Here is an 11390-nt window from a genome sequence, read left to right as displayed (position 1 = left end):
TCAGGAAGGCAGCAGGGAAAAATCTCTGGGTTACTAAAAGCAAGGAGTCAAATTCCAGGTTCTAAATGCAAGAAGGTATATTTAGATTAAGGGATGAGATAGATTAAGATTTGGGATGAAGGAGAAATCACAGAGGTAGCATTGAAAAGACACAAAACAGTTTTGTGTCAGTGCAGTTGTTTGTCTATTCAGAGGTGATCCTATTGATTGCAATGGGATAAATAAAGATGTGACTTGGTACAGGGTTAGGGTTAGGGTCTTTGACAAAAAGTCAATAGGAAGGAAAAGCTGAATAAGGTAATAGGAAGAGAGATGTACACCGAAGACGAGATCAGGCTTCTGCAGCTTGGTACCGCCTAGATTCTTTGGACTACCATGTCATAACCACTGAACACTGGGAAAGGTGAGGGTTGATGGGAGTTGTCTCATAGGATATGGGCATTATACAGGGGTTGCTTGTTGGCCAAGCTTGCCTAGTTAGGAGTTTCCACCTTTATGATAATCTAAAGAAACCAGAATATGAACTGCACTCAAAATATCAGAAGAGTATCAGCATGGATTTTCTCTAAGCTGCCATGTCGTTCCCAACACAATTCCTTGTCAGGTTAAGGACAAAGAGAGATAAACAATGGATTAGTGAAAAATTGCCAGAGAACTCTTCCTCTCTGCAGAAGTTGGTGCTCTTCAGCAGTCATGAACAGCTGCCCTTGCGTTGAATAGAAAGAATTGAGTAAGGTCCTTATCAGTACTTTCCAGAGACTGGTTATGCAAAGCAAGACTCCTTTATGAGTGGACTTTATGACCTGGCTGAGACTCAAACTGCTTGTTTGGAAAAGACTTTCTTTCAACTTTTAAGGCACAGATGTGACGTTTGCTTGAATGCATCCCTTAGGAATTCTTATTTTCTTTCGCACCAGACATGGGCATGGTCTATGAAGTATGCTACACTTGTTAAAAACTTTTCTTTGTCATCTCTCTTGTCACAGGTCTTGTTTGCCTGGTTTTAAAAGGAAAGAGACTGGAGGCAGAGATAGGGAAATAAGACAGCAAGGGACTGGGAGATTAAACATGCATGCAGAGAAAGATTAGATGTACACAGAGTCACATGCACACACAGTTATTGGTTTTACGTATCTACAATCTCTTCAAATGTTATGTTTCCATGTACAAGTGCATAGCTACTTCAGGCACAGCAAGTTCATGCGGTGGGAGAGGCATGTGCTTTCTTCCCCTGTGATAGGCCGGATTGGGAGTAGTACTGGAAATTATGTCTCCTTCTCTCTCTCTTTGACGTGCAGGATACTCAGGGAAATTAGACACCCACACACTAAGTGGAAACTTGCAATAAACTGATCATCTTTAACAAGTGGAGAACTTGGTTTGGACTGAAAGATGCAAGGTAGGAATTCAATACCCCTTGGTGCTTGCAAGGATATCCCAGAGAATTATCTTGCCAAGTGGTAATAAGAAGAACTTCTGTGAGGATTGGCTGGATCTATCTGGAGTCCTACACTGAGCTAGGTGTCAAACCCAAGAAGTGTTGTCATGCATGTGACTTTATCTGCATCAAACTGTTTAGGGTTGGGACCACTTCTTAGTAATTTGGAAGATCCATTTTTTGCTTCCCTGAACTCAAATCATACTAATTATGCCTTTTCTTGGTTGATCTACTGAATGAAAAGCTTTGAATATGAAATAACTTGGGATGGTGTTTAAATAAATAAAGGATGCAAGATTCAGTTTACATGCCTGGAAGTACTTCCTGACAGTTAGGACCCCAAGAATACGGAATGGGAGGTGATTAAAGCCCCATCGGTGCGAGTGTTCAAGGATACTCAAGGAGTGTTCAAGCCAGGGGTCAGACTAGATGGCTCAGGAGGACCCTTCTGACTTGCTCTGTTTCTGTTTCTATGTTACTATAAGTTCCTTCGAATTTTATGGTTCTATAATTGCTTCTCTCACGCTTGCAGGAAATAATCCTGTACTAACCAACCCAGGCAAAAATATTGTCCAAAACAATAGTCAGAGTCCTGAGTTCCATGATAGCATCCCAGAGAGCACAAAGAACATTGACTGACAAAAGAACCCTCGCTCAAGGGCTGAATATTATCCATTTTAACAATGGTATTATATGCTGTTTTCAGCATTTGTAAGCTGCCCAAAGAATCATTTCATCAATTGCATTATATGCTGCTTTCAGCATTGGTAAACTGCCCAGAGAACCGTAAGGTTATGGGAAGGCATAGAAGTGGAATGAAACAAGCAAACAAATTAATGTTAAGGGAACTGGGTCTCTTCAGCTTGGAGAAGAGGAGACTCAGAGGCGTTGGCGACATACAGGTATGTGAGGGGATGTCACATGGAGAAGGGTAGAGACCTGTTCTCCCCTGCAGAGGAAGGCAGGACACACTTCAGTGGAGCAAAGCTCAGGGAGCCAAGGTTCTGTTTGGATGCCAGGAAGCACTTCCTGACAGATGGGACCCCGAGGGTGTGGAATGGGCTTCCACGAGAGGTCGTTGAGGCCCCATCGGTGAGGGTGTTCAAAGATAGGCTGGACATGCACATGGCGGGCATGTCGTGAGCGGAGCCGGCTGGTGCCGGAGGTCAGACCAGATGGCCCGGGAGGCCCATTCTGACTCGCTCTGTTTCTATGTTGCAGCTGAAAATAGGACTGCATTTCTAAAACCACATATTAATCACTGGTGGCTGGTTAGAAGGGCAGCAGGGCAGCTAAAGGGAAGTAAATTCAAGGCAACCCCTTGCACAGAAAAGGGAAACAAAGGGGAATTAATTTTGAAATGCCTAGAAAGCAGGTGTGGGTGTAGAGAACCATACAGCAAGATATAAAAGCAGCATTTTGAATCTCCAGTTAACAACTCATGGCAAAGAGAAAGGAAATGGAGGCAAATTAACTTTGGACTCACACCTGGAAGTCAGGTTCAGTAATGAACATAAAAGCACACATTTATTTGGACTTACATTTATTCAGCTACCATTCCCAAGGCAGAGAAAATGGCAAAATGAAGCAAGAAACTTTAAGACTGGAAGAGTGTTGAGCAGTACCTTCCTTTGGATAGCGGTTTAGCTTGCAGTGACCCTGTTACACAAAAAAGGGGAATTGCAAAATCACGCAAACCACAGCAGTGGAAAATCAAGGACTTGCTTTCTTCTCTCTCTCTCTCTTTTGTGTGGATATTGCTCACTCTGATAAAAGGTGGTGGGGGACTCAGCACTCAGCTGTGCCCCTGACACGAGATGAAGTGCTATAGGAGATGAGTTGCTGGTCAGTCTAGGCACAAGAAATATTTTATTTCATTTTTACTTTTTAAAATCAGACTCCCTTTGGTGACAGCTATCCCACACTCTGAATACAAATGCTTACAGAGACACACTACATGTGCATGGAGATCACCATGGTATTTATTTATATCATAGTCGTCATGTGAGGGCTGGCTTCCCCCAGGAGTGCTTCTGTCTGCATCTGTGAGGTGGTGCATGGAAAATAGACCAAACGATGCTGGGAAGCCTAGGCTGGATTGCCGGAAAAGTTATCAGCAGAAGTTTCTTCGGCTTTGTCCAGGGATGCTGGGGCTTGGACCTGGAGCACAGCACCATGACCCTTCTCAACATCAAGTATACAGAACTCATGCCATTGCAGATGTCCATTTCTGGAATGTTTTAAGAGAAGAACATCAAGCCAGGACATGCACATTGTATAGGATACCCTCAGAAGTTGTTTGGTGGCTTAATATTTCCCTGAAGTAATGATCTTTACTAAGATGATGGACACACTTAAGAGCATGAGCCCCGTCCCAAGTGTGGCGTGGGCCAAGTTTCATGCTTTCCCAGAGTTGTGCCGAGCAGCCATGCCATTTCCCACGCTGTTCGCTTCTCGGGTCTACGTAGGAAGAAAGAAAGAAAGAAAAGGTGATGGATTAGTGGGGGCGGGGGAAAGAACTGTATGCAGCTAGAGAAGGCGAGGGTTGGGAGGAACCCTTTTGGAATCCATCCTCCAGCATCCACAGACTTCCTCGAATTCTTGGCCTGGTCCTGCACCATTCTCAAGGACCAAACTTCTTCTCCACCTGGTGTAGCTGATGTGGCAGAACCAGATGTGGAAGAGGGGTGCTGTGTGTGAAGTGTGTGGGGCTCCCCCACAGGTGCTGGGCACACACAAGAGGAATTTGCACCCAGGGCAGCTGCGAAGCGGACTGGAGTCCCGGGAGCTGAGCCCAAGGAATCTAGCAGATTCCCACCTCTAAATTCTTTCCTCACACACCCCTAGAGAAGACACTCTCCTGTTTGCAGGTGGATGGTTCCTGAGCAGTGATAGAACAGCTGCTGAGAAAGAATCTTTTTGTCTCAGCCTGCAAGTAGGTCATCCGAGGCCCATTCGGTGGTCACCTGAGCCCAGGGGAGCAGAATCACAAGCCTGGGGCTGAAATCCAGACCCCAGGGGATCCCAATCTGGCCCTTGATGCTCCTCAGGGGGCCACAGCAGCTTCTGGTCCCGTCCCTTTCCCCACCCACCTGCTATCTTTTGGTGGCTTTTGACTTTTGTGCAGTTCCCCCTTTACAGAAGACTGAACTGCCTCTCCTAAGACTTAGGCATTGGCAGTGAAACAGTGTCACGAAATGAATTTTTTAAAAAATCCTGGCATCGCTCTTCATGCCACTGGCCACACCCACCTCTGGAGGTATCTCCCAAAATGGAATTCGACTTTTGGTCCTGTATCACAGCCTGCGGTTCAAAGGGGAAGCTTATGGGGCCAGGGGACCCTTGCCCAGACCCATCTGGAAACAATGTCCCAGTAGGTCGGGTCTGATCAAGCTCAGCAAAAGCAGATGTCCTTTTGTAGCAATGGGAGCTGCATCAGGGCCATGGAAGCCACTGGGCAGGCATTGCTGGCTGGAACTCCAGCTGATTAGAGATGCGGGCAATGCTGGCATCAGCATCGAGCTAATGCTGCGTGGAGGCAGCGGTGGGCCAGATCGGCCCCAAGCTTTTACTGCCGTCCTCTGTCACCGGAGTCACTGCTGCAGCACACGACTCTGCTTGCTTCCATCTCAGGGGTAGTGCTCCTCTGCTTTTATTCCAGAGTTGCTGGGACCAGCGTTGCTCCCACATTGCTCCCTCTTGCACCTGTGTTGTGGAGTAGGGGTGTGCAAACCTGGTGCGTTCATGCTGTTGGGAGTGAGAAAGATGGCTGGCTTGGGTGCGCATTCTCAAGGACTGCTGGCTGGACTTCAGGGGAATCAGGGTGCGAAGCAGAACCGGGGTTGCCTGGGAATGAGGGCCAAGCCGAGTCTCTGAGATGTGAGAAGCAGGGACGCTTATCTCAAGGCCAGACTCCCCAGGTGGGCAGCCAGTCCCTGGGAGTAACCGGGATATACAGCTGGCAGGAGGGGCCTTGGAACAGGGGAGCTTCTCAGATTCAGGTGAGGTAAGCATGGCTCTTGCTCCTTGATGTGTCACCAGAGGAGGAGGGCAGTCCGACTAGAGGATCGGTGCGCAGAGTGGAGGCGTGCTCATTTTCAGAAGCCCCTCCCCATAGGGATGGGGTCCAGTCTTTCTCATAAGGAGAGCTTCCAGAGGGGATTGTGTTAAAAAAACTGCTCTGTGCCTGCTCGGAGATTCATTCCTGGTGATGTGTGCTTTGGGGTCAATAAAGGACACTTTGCAAGGAAAAAGTCTGGGGTTTTTGAATGAGCGAAGGGGAACTGCTTCTCCGATGCTTCCCTTCCCTCCTGGGAGGGGATGGAGAGAGGAAGTGTCCCTTTGGGGCCTGGGATCCAGCCAAACACGGAGCTTCTCCACTTGCCAGCGTGCCTCCTGCACCCCCTTCAGTGCTCTCTGGCTTGCAAATACCCCCTCCCCTTCTCCTCCCATCACCCCTAAAAATAGTTTGAGGTGTGTTTTCAAGCCTTCCTCATGGTTGTTTTTGTGCTCCTGATAAAAGCAACTAACTGAAAGGCTTTCCTACTCAGAGGTAAATTGCTTCATCTTCAGCCTCTTACTAGACTAGGTTGGTGCAGACACAAGCTGGAACGGAAAACTACACCCAGTGGTGGCTTTTCAACAAGCTGTACATGCCCACCTGTTCTTCTGCAACACTGTGCAAGTCGAGAAAACAGCCCCGGTGCAAGGAAGTGGTCAGGCCCTCTTCTGTGCTTCGCAGGATGTGCCATACCATCCTATTGCTCTGTGGTGACATGCAGAACCATGAGGGTAATTTATGCCTTTGTAAATAGTCCTCTGTTCCAGGATATGGCCCTCGGAGCAGGAAACGCAATCAGAAATCATGTCCGTGGCAACACTTGGATTCCAAAGTCCAGGCTGTAACTCAGATACAAAGCTGTAGGGAGCGCATGCACTGCAAATAGAAGCACAGCGAATCTGCTTGCACTGCAGCTTTACAAGACCTGTCCTTGTTTTTCCTGTTAAAGGAGTTCCTATTTAAGAAGAATCATGTGCTGTAGCAAGTCTCCTATCCATGCTCCTGGAGGAACCACCAGCCACTTGCATCCCACAGTTCTCTGTCAGTCCCCTTTCCAGTAGCTGTGCCCATCCCAGCCCTAGAAAAATAATGAGCTGCCACATACTGAGTCAGACTCTTGCTCCATGCAGCCTAGTATCGTCAACACAGGCAGGCAGCTACTCTCTGGTACTTCCTGCAAGTCCTCTCCTAGTACTACCTTGAGAAAAGGAATCAGACTTGGGTCCTTCCGCATGCCAGCCTGCTGCTGTGCTACTGGATTCGACGCTTCCTGCTTCACCTGTAGCACGTCACACTCATGGGCGGGAAAGCCTCTTTCGCAGAACCTTGGTCCCCAACTCCTCCTGGGCTTCGCCAAATCATGGCCAGTCCCTTCCAAAAGCAGGTGTTCTGCAGGCCTATAGGGAAGATGAACCGGCCAGCCTCCTCTGTCCCCTGTTTTCCTCCATGGCATCAGGCCCCTGCCCTCCAACACAGACTCATCTGTGTGGCATAAACCAAGGCAACAATGCCCAGGGGCAGGCAACAGCAGAGCATGGTGCAGATGGAGTAGGCCAGGTGATCCGGTTCATGGGTGGGCTGGGCAGGTCTGATGATGGTGACCTGAGGAGGCTGGAAGACCGGACTGTGGTTACCCCCGGTGCCAGGGAGGCCAGGGTAAGGCTGGTATCAGTTGGTGGCTGCCCCATAGCCCAGGGGTGGCGAGGGCTCACCGGGACATCCCAGCTGATCATGGGTTTCCCCAGCCACTTCCCAGCTGAAGCCAACTGAACAAAGCAAGACACTGAGACAGGCCAGTGCTCAGGCACCCAGGCTTCCGTTCCATGGGGACTGGGCTGAGGCAGGAGTGTTTGTGGTAGAGGCAGAGCTCAAAGGACAGCTAAGCAGTCAGATAGGTTGGCTCAAGCTGAGGCAGGAATGGTCAAGAGAGAGCCAGTGAAGGTCAAAACACAGTTTGGCCATCACAGAACAAGCACCAGCCACTGACTCCCGAAAAGCAGCCTTGGTTGGGTGGCCATGGAAGGCTTCATTGGTGGGGCCAGCTGAGCCCACCTCCAGGAGCTTAGGACAACTGACCGCTGCCTGAACAAGCATGGGACCAATGCGAGGTCTGCCTAGAACTTCCTAGAATGCCGTCATTGTCCTCTCCAAGCAGCCAAGCACAGCAAGGGCGAGAAGCCATGGCCGAGGCTGCCATGGGGCTGCTTGGGAACCAGCCGCCTCGACGTATTTCCAGCTGCCTAAGTCTGCTGCATGCTTTCGCTGTGGCCTTTGCAGCGACCCAAAGGGATGTGGCCAACGGCTTGGGCATCCCAGACTTGGACGAATGGTTGCCATTACCTCCTGTGGCAGGGATGGGAACCTGCCCCCCACCCCCAGATGGTGTTGAAGTACAGTTCCTAGAATGCCTGTCCGTCAGCCATGCTGGCTGGGCCCGGTGCAAATTGGTGTCCAGCAGGAACATCTGGAGAGCCGCAGGGTTCTCACGCTTGTCCTGTGCGATAAAGGAGCACTTGCAGAGAGCGTGGCAGTGGGACAAGGTCCCAGCAGGGCACCTGTGTGGCCGGCGGCTCATTGGCACGAATCCCACCAGCCATGTCTCGTGCGTCTGTCTTATGTACACAGAGCTGTAATGTGACTTTGCCATGACACACCAGGTTTCTACACTTTGTAGGCACCCCCAACTAACAAAACAAGAAGCCTTTTGTTAGTTTGAAAGGAAATCCCACAGCATTTTGAGGATTTCAGAGCTCTTTAATGAAGGTGATGCCTCCCCTTGATTAAATAACGTTAGTAAACCAACTTCATTCCCTGTGACAAGTGATCCATACACAGTTCATGGAATGCACAAGGAGGGTGGAGGTGCTATTAGAACAGGGGTCTCAAACTCAACTTACCGGGGGGCTGCTGGAAGAAGAGTCTGGGTGAGGCTGGGCTGCATCAAGTATTCCACCCCCGCGGTGTTGGGGGGCCGCTCATCCCGCCTCGCTCCCAGAGGCTGCAGGGCCCCTCCCCGTGCCCCACCCGTCCCGGGAATTGGCCCGCGGGCCATGAGTTTGAGACCCCTGTATTAGAACCAACTTCAGTTGTAGCTAGGAATGCATGATTCTGATAGGAATTTGTTCATTGGTCACTGCCCATAATATATTTGGTTTTATGCTTTATTTATTTATTTAAAACATTTCTATGCCGCCCCCCATTGCAACAAAGCCTTGTGGCAGCTCACAACAAAAACAAAAACAAACAAAATCATACCAAAATTATACACTAACAATATTAAAACCTTGTGCACCTCGGCTTAAAATTTAAAAAAAAATCCTGCATAATAAATTAACACTTAAAATTAGTTTTAAATAAAAAGGTCTTAGCCTGGAGCCAAAACACAAATAACGACGGTGCCAGGCGGACCTCTCTGGGGAGCGCATTCCATAGGTGGGGCGCCACTGCAGAGAAAGCCCTCCTCCGGGTACTCACCCTCCTAATATCATTCACAGAGGGTTCCTGGAGAAGGGCATCTGTTGCTGATCTCAAGGGGCGGGAGGGCATATATGGATGCAAGCGTTCCTTTAGATACCCAGGGCCCAAGCCATTGAGGGCTTTATAGGTCATGACCAACACCTTGAATTGGGCCCGGACTTCAATCGGGAGCCAGTGGAGCTGACGGAGAACTGGGGTTATATGGGAACAACACCCATTCCCCGTCAGCAGCCTGGCAGCTCTATTCTGCACCAATTGAAATATCCGGACCGTCTTCAAGGGTAGCCCCACGTAGATCGCGTTGAAGAAATCTAATCGGGAAGTTACCAACGCATGTGTCACTGTCGCCAGGCAGTCGTTCTCCAGGAAGGGACGCAGCTGATGGATCAGCCGAAGCTGAAGGAAAGTGCTCCTCACCCCCGCCGTCACCTGGGCTTCTAAAGACAGCTCAGGGTTGAGGATCATTCCTAAGCTGTGAACCCTGTCCCTCAGAGGGAGTGCAACCCCATTTAGGACAAGGCCCAAGTCCCCATCCCGAGTCCCGAACCACCCACCAACAGGACCTCTGTCTTGTCTGGATTGAGCTTCAGTTTATTGGCCCTCATCCAGCCCATTACCTCAGCCAGGCACTGGTTCAGCACAGCCACTGCCTCACCTGGGTTGGTTGAAAAAGAGAGGTAGAGCTGGGTATCATCAGTGTACTGATGATTCCGCAGCCTACACCTCCTAATGACCTCTCCCAGCGGTTTCATGTAGATGTTGAATAGCAAGGGGGAAAAAATGGACCCCTGCGGAACTCCATGGCATAACTGCCATGGCGCAGAGCCATAGTCCCCCAGCACCACCTTCTGAAATCGGCCGTTGAGATAGGAGCGGAACCACCACCACGCGGTGTCTCCAACTCCCAATCCCGCCAGCCTATTCAGAAGGATACCATGGTCGATGGTATCGAAAGCCGCTGAGAGGTCCAGGAGAACTAACAGGGACGCACTCCCCCTCTCTCTCCCTGCACAGGTCATCGTACAGGGCGACCAAGGCAGATTCAGTGCCGTACCCGGGTCTGAAGCCAGACTGAAATGGGTCCAGATAATCAGTTTCATCCAAGAATGCTTGGAGTTGTCCCGCCACCACCTGCTCTAGCACCTTGCCCAGGAACGGGATGTTGGCCACCGGTCTATAATTGGCAGCCACCTCTGGATCCAGGGATGCCTTCTTTAGGACTGGTCGGACTACCCGACCGTCTCTTAAAGAGGTGTTGACCACCTCCAGGATCCAGGTGCCAATCCTGTCCTTGGCTTTCTTAAGTAGCCAGGATGGGCATGGGTCTAGTAAGCAGGTGGTAGGGTGTACTTGTCCAAGCACCTTGTCCACATCATCAGGCCGCAACAACTGAAATTCATCCATTAATTGTGGACTCGACGGCGTCGTTGGCATCTCCTCAGTAGAATCTGGTACAATAGTAGAGTCAAGCTCGTGACGAATCTGAGCGATTTTCTCCCTGAAATGCCTGGCAAAGTCGTCACAGTGGGCCTTTGAGGGTGGTACGAGATCTTTCTTTGGGCCTGGATGTATCAGCCCTTGCACCACCCAAAAGAGCTCCGCCGGACGGCATTGTGAGGAGGCAATGGAAGCGGAGAAGAATTTCTTCTTCGCCGTCCTCACCACCACAGCATAGGCCCGATAATACGCTCTTAAGTGTGTTCGGCCAGATTCACCCCGTGATCTCCTCCACCTACGCTCTAGACATCTCCCAGCCTGCTTCATCGCCCGTAATTCAGGTGTATACCAAGGAGATGAACAGGCTCTGCCAGGTGGGAGAGGACGCTTGGGAGCGATCATGTCAATAGCCCTGGTCATCTCCCCATTCCACAGTTCAGCCAGGGCATCGACAGGATCACCAGCCTTGTCAACTGGAAAATCCCCCAGAGCTTTCAGGAATCCATCAGGATCCATCCGGCTCCGGGGGAGGACCAATACAATCTGGTCTGCACCCTTACAGAGGGAAAGGCTGCTCTCGAGCTCAAACCTTATGAGGAAGTGATCTGACCATGACAAGGGCGTCAAACTTAAATTCTAAATCTGTGCATTGTGTATGTTTTGCTGAATTGCAAGTCTCATGCTTGTTGCCCTGTTTTGAAATTATTGGCAGCTGTAAGGAACTACATTATGCTGAACCTGAAACAAGAATTCATTTGTTAGGGTACTCGGAGGGCAGAGATCTCTGGGTGAGAGATCCACTGCTGCAAATAGCGGGTGGGCAGGGCTCCACCACTGCGACCAGTAAAAGGCTTCTGCTCCATCCGAGTTCTGCATGTTTTCAGGGACCTTTTGTGCCACGTCCACTCACTGATGGGAATGGATTTTGTGCAAATGTGTTCATGGACATTTACATTTGCACAAAACTATGCAGATTCC

At 49.9% G+C, this 11390-nt stretch overlaps 1 long non-coding RNA gene across 1 annotated transcript in view; it reads left to right on the top strand.

Annotated features, from left to right (window-relative positions):
• The first annotated feature begins 1164 nt into the window (after positions 1-1164).
• Positions 1165-11390, top strand: part of LOC123019393 — a 38247-nt gene continuing 28021 nt past the window's right edge. The window contains exon 1 of the long non-coding RNA XR_006413922.1: positions 1165-1399. This is a non-coding gene — a long non-coding RNA (uncharacterized LOC123019393). The remainder of the gene's footprint in view (positions 1400-11390) is intronic.

The sequence above is a fragment of the Varanus komodoensis genome, unplaced genomic scaffold (genome assembly GCF_004798865.1).
Source record: "Varanus komodoensis strain SLA01 unplaced genomic scaffold, ASM479886v1 scaffold122, whole genome shotgun sequence".
NCBI classification, from domain to species: domain Eukaryota; kingdom Metazoa; phylum Chordata; class Lepidosauria; order Squamata; family Varanidae; genus Varanus; species Varanus komodoensis.
The sequence above is the reverse complement of the archived record's forward strand: the minus strand, read 5'-3'. Positions and strand labels throughout refer to the sequence as shown.